Below are 6,900 nucleotides of genomic sequence, written 5' to 3' on the forward strand. Positions count from 1 at the left end.
AGAGGTGTGCTGTCTTCCTGGAGCGCGTCAGAGATGTTAGGAAGGCTCTGCCACAGCTCATTAAACTGGAGGACTACTATCCTCTTGTTGTCATTCAGACTGGGTCCCGGGAAGCTGCAACAAGAAAAATTAGTAATATTAAAAAGGACTTTGCATCCCTGGGAAGGATGTTGAAGGGATCGGGGTGCAGGCAGTGTTCTCATCTGTTCTCCCAATGGGTGACCGGCACCCAGAAAGAAGGAGAACGGGACAGGTAAATGACTGGCTGAGGGGATGGTGTCTGGACCAAGGCTTTGGATATTTTGATCCTGGGCAGGCCTTTGAGAAGCTGGGTATGTGGGCTGCTGACGGACTCCAACTCAGCAAGTGGGACATAAGCGTATTGGGGAGCAAGCTCTCTGGACTTATTACCAGGGCTTTAAACTAGGTTTGACGGGGGAAGGAAGGGGCGTTAGAAGTGACAGAGAAGGGCTGGGGGAAGTTGTCACTGCTGTCACTGTTGAAGATAGTAGGGAAAAACCTCTGAGTTGTCCCATAGGATTGTCCAAGGGCTCCTCAGAGAAGGTAGTATTCCTGATACCCCGTCCGGAATCTTCTTCTTGCGTCCCTCTAGGGGTAACTGCGCCTCCTGTTTCCCTAAAATGCCTGTACGCCAATGCGCGAAGCATGGGAAATAAATAGGATGAGCTTGAGATCTGTGTTCGGTCGCGGGGCCACGATCTCGTTGCAATCACGGAGATGTGGTGGGACAGCTTGCGTGACTGGAATGCTGTCATGGAGGGCTATGTCCTTTTTAGGAAAGACAGGCTGGGGAAGCAAGGGGGGTGGGGTTGCCCTTTATGTGAGGGAGCAACTAGAATATACCCAGGATATACCTGGGGGAGGGTGAAGGACAAGTGGAGAGCTTGTGGGTGAGAATTAAGGGGTGGGCTGGTATGGGGGACACTGTTGTGGGGGTGTACTACAGGTCACCAGATCTGGAGGAGGAGGTCGATGAGGCCTTCTACAAGCAGCTGGTAGTAGCCTCATGATCCCAGGTGCTGGTTCTCATGGGGGACTTCAATTATCCAGACATCTGTTGGGAAAGTAACTCAGCCAGGCACCTGCGGTCCAAACGGTTCCTTCAATGTGTGGAAGATAATTTTCTGATGCAGGTGGTGGAGGAACTGACAAGGCGGGGGGTGCTTCTGGACCTTGTCCTTACCAACAGGGATGGGCTTGTTAGGGATGTGAAGGTTGGGGGCAGCTTGGGATACAGCAACCATGAGATGGTGGAGTTCAAGATGGAACTTGGTGGAAGAAGTAAGGCTAGTAGCAGGATTGCTACCCTGGACTTTCGAAGAGCCAACTTCGACCTCTTCCGGGACCTGCTTGGGAGTATCTCCTGGGCTAGGTTGCTAGAAGGCAAGGGTGCTTGTGAGAGCTGGGCTACATTTAAACAGCACTTCTTCCAAGCTCAGGATCGGTGCATCCCTAAGAGTAGGAAATCGGGGAAGGGGGGCAGGAGACCTGTGTGGGTGAGCAAGGAGCTCATCGATAAGATCAAAAGGAAGAGGAAGGTCCATGAAATGTGGAAAAAGGGCCTGTTCTCTTGGGAGGAGTATAGAAGTGTTGTCAGGGCCTGCAGGGATGCGATGAGGAAGGCTAAAGCCCACCTAGAGATGAGGCTTGCAAAAGAGATAAAGGATAAGAAGAAGGTTTTTTTAAGTATGTAAACAGTAAAAGGAAGACTAGGGATAATGTGGGTCCCCTGCTGAACGAGGGGGGTGTCCTGGTAACGGGGGATGCTGAGAAGGTGGAGATACTGAATGCCTTCTTTGCTTCGGTCTTTGCTTCAAAGAGTCCCTCCCAGGACTCCTGGACCCTGAAGGGAGGAGAGAGAGTCTGGGAAGTGGACAGCTCCCCTCTGATTGACAAGGGAGTGGTTTGGGAATGTCTGAGTGGGATCAACACACACAAATCCATGGGCCCCGATGGGATGCATCCACGTGTGCTGAGGGAGTTGGCAGAGGTGATTGCCGAACCGCTCTCTATCATCTTTGACAGGTCTTGGAGAACAGGAGAGGTGCCTGAAGATTGGAGGATAGCCAATGTCACTCCGGTCTTCAAGAAGGGCAAGAAGGAGGATCCGGGAAACTACAGGCCAGTCAGTCTCACCTCTGTCCCTGGAAAGGTGTTGGAACAGCTTGTTCTGGATGCCATCTCCAAGCAATTGGAAGAGAAGAAGGTTATGAGGAGTAGTCAGCATGGATTCACCAGGGGGAAGTCGTGCTCGACCAACCTCGTTGCCTTCTATGATGGCATCACCAGCTGGGGGGGAGAGCAGTGGATGTCTTCTACCTTGACTTTAGCAAGGCTTTTGATACTGTCTCCCATGACATCCTGATAGCAAAGCTGAGAAAGTGTGGGATAGAGGAGTGGACAGTAAGGTGGGTTGAGAACTGGCTGACTGGCCGAGCTCAGAGGGTGGTGATCGGCAGCGCAGAGTCCAGCTGGAGACCTGTGACTAGCGGCGTTCCCCAGGGGTCAGTGCTGGGTCCGGTCTTGTTCAACATCTTCATCGATGACCTTGATGAGGGAATAGTGTCTGCCCTCAGCAAGTACACTGATAATACAAAGCTGGGAGGAGTGGCCGACACGCCAGAAGGCTGTGCTGCCATTCAGCGAGACCTGAACAGGCTGGAGAGCTGGGCAGGAAGAAACCAAATGAAGTTTAACAAGAGCAAGTGTAGAGTCCTGTACCTGGGAAGGAACAACCGCATGTATCAGTACAGGCTGGGGGATGACCTGCTGGAGGGGAGCTCTGCAGAGAAGGACCTGGGGGTCCTGGTGGACGACAGGTTGGCCATGAGCCAGCAGTGTGCCCTCGTGGCCAAGAGGGCCAATGGGATCCCGGCGAGCATTAAAAGGAGTGCGGCCAGCAGGTCAAGGGAGATGATCCTCCCCCTCTACTCTGCCCTGGTCAGGCCTCACCTGGAGTACTGTGTCCAGTTCTGGGCTCCCCGGTACAAAAAAGACAGGGATCTCCTGGAAAGAGTCCAGCGGAGGGCCACAAAGATGATACGGGGCCTGGAGCATCTTCCCTATGAAGAAAGGCTGAGAGACCTGGGTCTGTTCAGCCTGGAGAAAAGAAGACTGAGAGGGGATCTCATCAATGTGTATAAATACCTGAGGTGTGGGAGACAGAGGGATTTGGCCAACCTCTTTTCAGCGGTCTGTGGGGACAGGACAAGGGGTAATGGCCACAAGATGGAGCACAGGAAGTTCTGCACCAACATGCGAAAGAACTTCTTCACAGTGAGGGTGACAGAGCACTGGAACAGGCTGCCCAGGGAGGTTGTGGAGTCTCCTTCTCTGGAGATATTCAAGGCCCGTCTGGACGTCTACCTGGGCAGCCTGCTCTAAGGAGCCTGCTTTGGCAGGGGGGTTGGACCCGATGATCTCTTGAGGTCCCTTCCCTACAATTCTGTGAGTCTGTGATTCTGTGACACCTTACACTGCAGTGTTGTGATTTTACAGTCACAGCATGGGTTTTGATGTACAACCACAATGCAAAACTGTCAATATACATCATTTAGTTCACAGCTATGCCCTCATCCCTTAGGTAATCCTACTCACAACACCACATACAGCTTCAAATGTGATTGCATGTAACCTAAGCTCACTTTCTACACGCTGTGTGCCATAGAATGGCCTGAGTTGAAAAGGACCTTAAAGATCATCTAGTTTCAACCCCCCTGCTCTGGGCAGGGTTGCCAACCACTAGAGCAGGCTGCCCAGAGCCGCATCCAGCCTGGCCTTGAATGCCTCCAGGGATGGGGCATCCACAACCTCCCTGGGCAACCTGTTCCAGTGCCTCACCACCCTCTGAGTGAAAAACTTTCTCCTAATTTCTAACCTAAATCTCCCCTGTCTTAGTTTAAAACCATTCCCCCTTGTCCTATCACTACCAACACATGTAAACAGGCGTTCCCCCTCCTGTTTATATGCTCCCTTCAAGTACTGGAAGATGCAGTCTGGACTGGAAGATGATGTCCTGCAGATGAACATGGCATGCTACTGCAGGTGACCAGTGGCATCTTGCCACTATTGCAGCCTAAAATCACCACGCGGCCAGTCAGAAGGAACCTCTGGAGATCACCCAGTCCAACCCTCTGCCCAGCAGGGTCACCCAAAGCATGTTACACAGGATGGCATCCAGCCAGGGTTTGAATATCTCCAGAGAAAGAGAACCCACAACCTCTCTGGGCAACCTGTCCCAGTCCTCTGTCACCTCACAGTACAGAAGTGCCCCCTCATACTGAGCCGGAAACTCCTGGGCTTGTTTGTGCTCATTGCCTCTCGTCCTGTTGCTGGGCACCACTGAAAAGAGTGTGAAAAGAAATAATCCCTCAGGAAGGCTCTAACTCGGGCACAGGCAATATATGTATAAATAAATATATAACTATATATACACAGAGAGCGTGGCAGTCGCCCCGCAGCCACCGCGCTGAGGGGAGGCAGCGGCGGCAGGGCCCGGGCTGACTTTGCGGTGCCTGCCGGGAGCCCCTGAGGGCAGAGCGGGGCCGCCCCTCAGCGCCGCTGCCCTCCCGCCGAGGCGGCGCAGGGCCGGGCAGCCCCATTCCGCTAGGGCCCCGCGGGGCACTGGGCGGACGGAGCCAGGTTGGTGGGGGGTGGGGGACCTCGGGGTACCCCCGCTCTGCTCCCCCCCCCTTCAGCCGAGTGCGGCCGGCCGCCCGCCCTCGGAGCGACAACGGGACGGACGGAACCACGCGAGGCACGGAAAGGGGGGGGGGGGGGGCTTTAATCACGGAGACTCCCCTTCCGGAGAGTGGACCGGCCCAGCTGCCCGTTGTAAAGCGGCGGAGTGAAGCGGTACTATCTCTGCGGGGGGGGGGCGGTGATTGCGTCCTCCTGGCCTTGGCAACGTGGCTGGCACCCCAAAGGGGCCAGCTCTCACTGGTAGCCCTGAGATTCATGTAATTGTGACTTGCGGAAAACGGACTCCACAATGTTATAAATGACTGAGTCCCAAATAGGATTACAATCAAAGTTTACAATTTATTAAACGAATAGAGGCAAGCAAACAGCGCTGGGTGCGCCGGGAGTCTCTGCTCCACCAGGACGCACACCCGTTACGTAAGATGGCTGATTTTTTATGCTCCTAGGCTAATACATATTTATTACTACTTCTGAAAGAGGCGGGGTTATTATAATTGGTTTCCCGAATCCGAAGTCCTCCCAGGTGCGCCTGCTTACCAGTCTCTGGTAGTCTCTCGGGGGCCGCTCGGACGGGGAGGCTCATGGTCTTCCTCCTTATCTGGTGGTCTCTTGGCCGGGTGTCAGAAGTTACTGCACGTCTGTGCAGAGTCAGCAGTTTTTCTCTAAGGAAATCCCTTTGTTCTCTTATCACCTAAACCCAGGCCTCAATGTTAACCCTTCAAATCCCTTAGTGGCACGAATTGCTGGACCATTCCTTACAATTCCTCCCCTTCTTTTTAAAATTATCAATTCGTGTCTCTTCTTCAACCTTTGTTAGTAACAATTGGATTTCATCAGTCAGTTCTCGGGGAGTCCATTTCTTAAGCATCATTATCGACACATCACCTTTTTTCTCTACCGAAGTCATCACAAATTGGGTGCTATTTATTATTCGCCATACCAACAACGTAAAGCAAGGTATCATACAAGGTATAAACAATACTGTCATTCCACCACATAAAAATAAAAATAGCATCCTTTTAACCCATGGTCCACCGGGCAACCACGAAAAGAAATCCCAATCCATACCCTTCCAAGTTTGTACTGGAACGTGGGCTAACTTCCTAATTTCCTTTGTTATCTGTTTAACCACTTTTCCATTATCATCAATTTGTAAACAACAATTAGAATCGTTCAGTTTTCCACACACTCCCCCTTCTTCTGCTAGTAAATAGTCTAAGACCATTCTATGTTGAAAGATAGCATTCCTCATCTGAGTGGATTGATCAGCCAGAAGATCCAAGGTCGTTGTTGTGGTTTAGCCCGGCTGGCAGTCAAACACCACACAGCCGTTCGCTCACCCTCCCCCCTCCCTCTCCGGGATGGGGGAGAGAAACGGGAAAGTGAAGCCTGTGAGTTGAGATAAAGACAGTTTATTAAGACAGGGAAAAGAATAACAACAATAATAATAATAATAATAGTATTAATAGTAATAATGTGTACGAAATAAGTGATGCACAATGCAATTGCTCACCACCCGTTGACCAATGCCCAGCCTATCCCCGAGCAGCCGGCCACCCCTCCACCCCGGCTAGCCACCCCTATATATTGTTCAGCATGACGTCAGATGGTATGGAATACCCCTTTGGCCAGTTTGGGTCAGCTGTCCTGGGTCTGTCCCCTCCCAGCTTCTGCTGCATCCCTAGCCTGCTCGCTAGCAGGACAGAGAGAGGCTGAAAAGTCCTTGGCTTGGTGTAAGCACTGCTCTACAACAATTAAAACATCAGCATGTTATCAGCGCTCTTCTCATTCTAATCCAAAACATAGCACCCTGCCAGCTACTAGGAGGAAAATTAACTCTGTCCTAACTGAAACCAGGACAGATATCCACCCCTTATTCCATACCATTTATGTCATGCTCAGGTTACACTCTTTCCAATACCTTCTAATTAATCACCATTTTCATCTATGATATATAGCAACCATGGTAGCGATGACATACAGTGTTATATGATAATTAACATATTATAATTCAACTCATGGGCTATTCTCACCCAGTATTAGGTCCCCTTGAGGTACACACCGGACCTCCCCATTCTCTTGCATTACCCACCAAGTGCATCCAGGTCCCCGAGCAAAAGCAATCCCACGAATGGGCTTGCCTTTTCCTGAGGCGGGAGTAGCCCAGACTGTCTTACC

At 51.6% G+C, this 6,900-nt stretch overlaps 1 long non-coding RNA gene across 1 annotated transcript; it reads left to right on the top strand.

Annotated features, from left to right (window-relative positions):
* Positions 1 to 6,006, top strand: LOC121062948. Its single transcript, XR_005815755.1, has 3 exons — positions 1 to 11; positions 688 to 697; positions 5,735 to 6,006. It is a non-coding gene; the product is annotated as an uncharacterized LOC121062948 (long non-coding RNA).
* The last annotated feature ends 894 nt before the right edge of the window (positions 6,007 to 6,900 follow it).

This window comes from Cygnus olor, assembly GCF_009769625.2.
Source record: "Cygnus olor isolate bCygOlo1 chromosome W unlocalized genomic scaffold, bCygOlo1.pri.v2 SUPER_W3, whole genome shotgun sequence".
NCBI lineage: Eukaryota > Metazoa > Chordata > Aves > Anseriformes > Anatidae > Cygnus > Cygnus olor.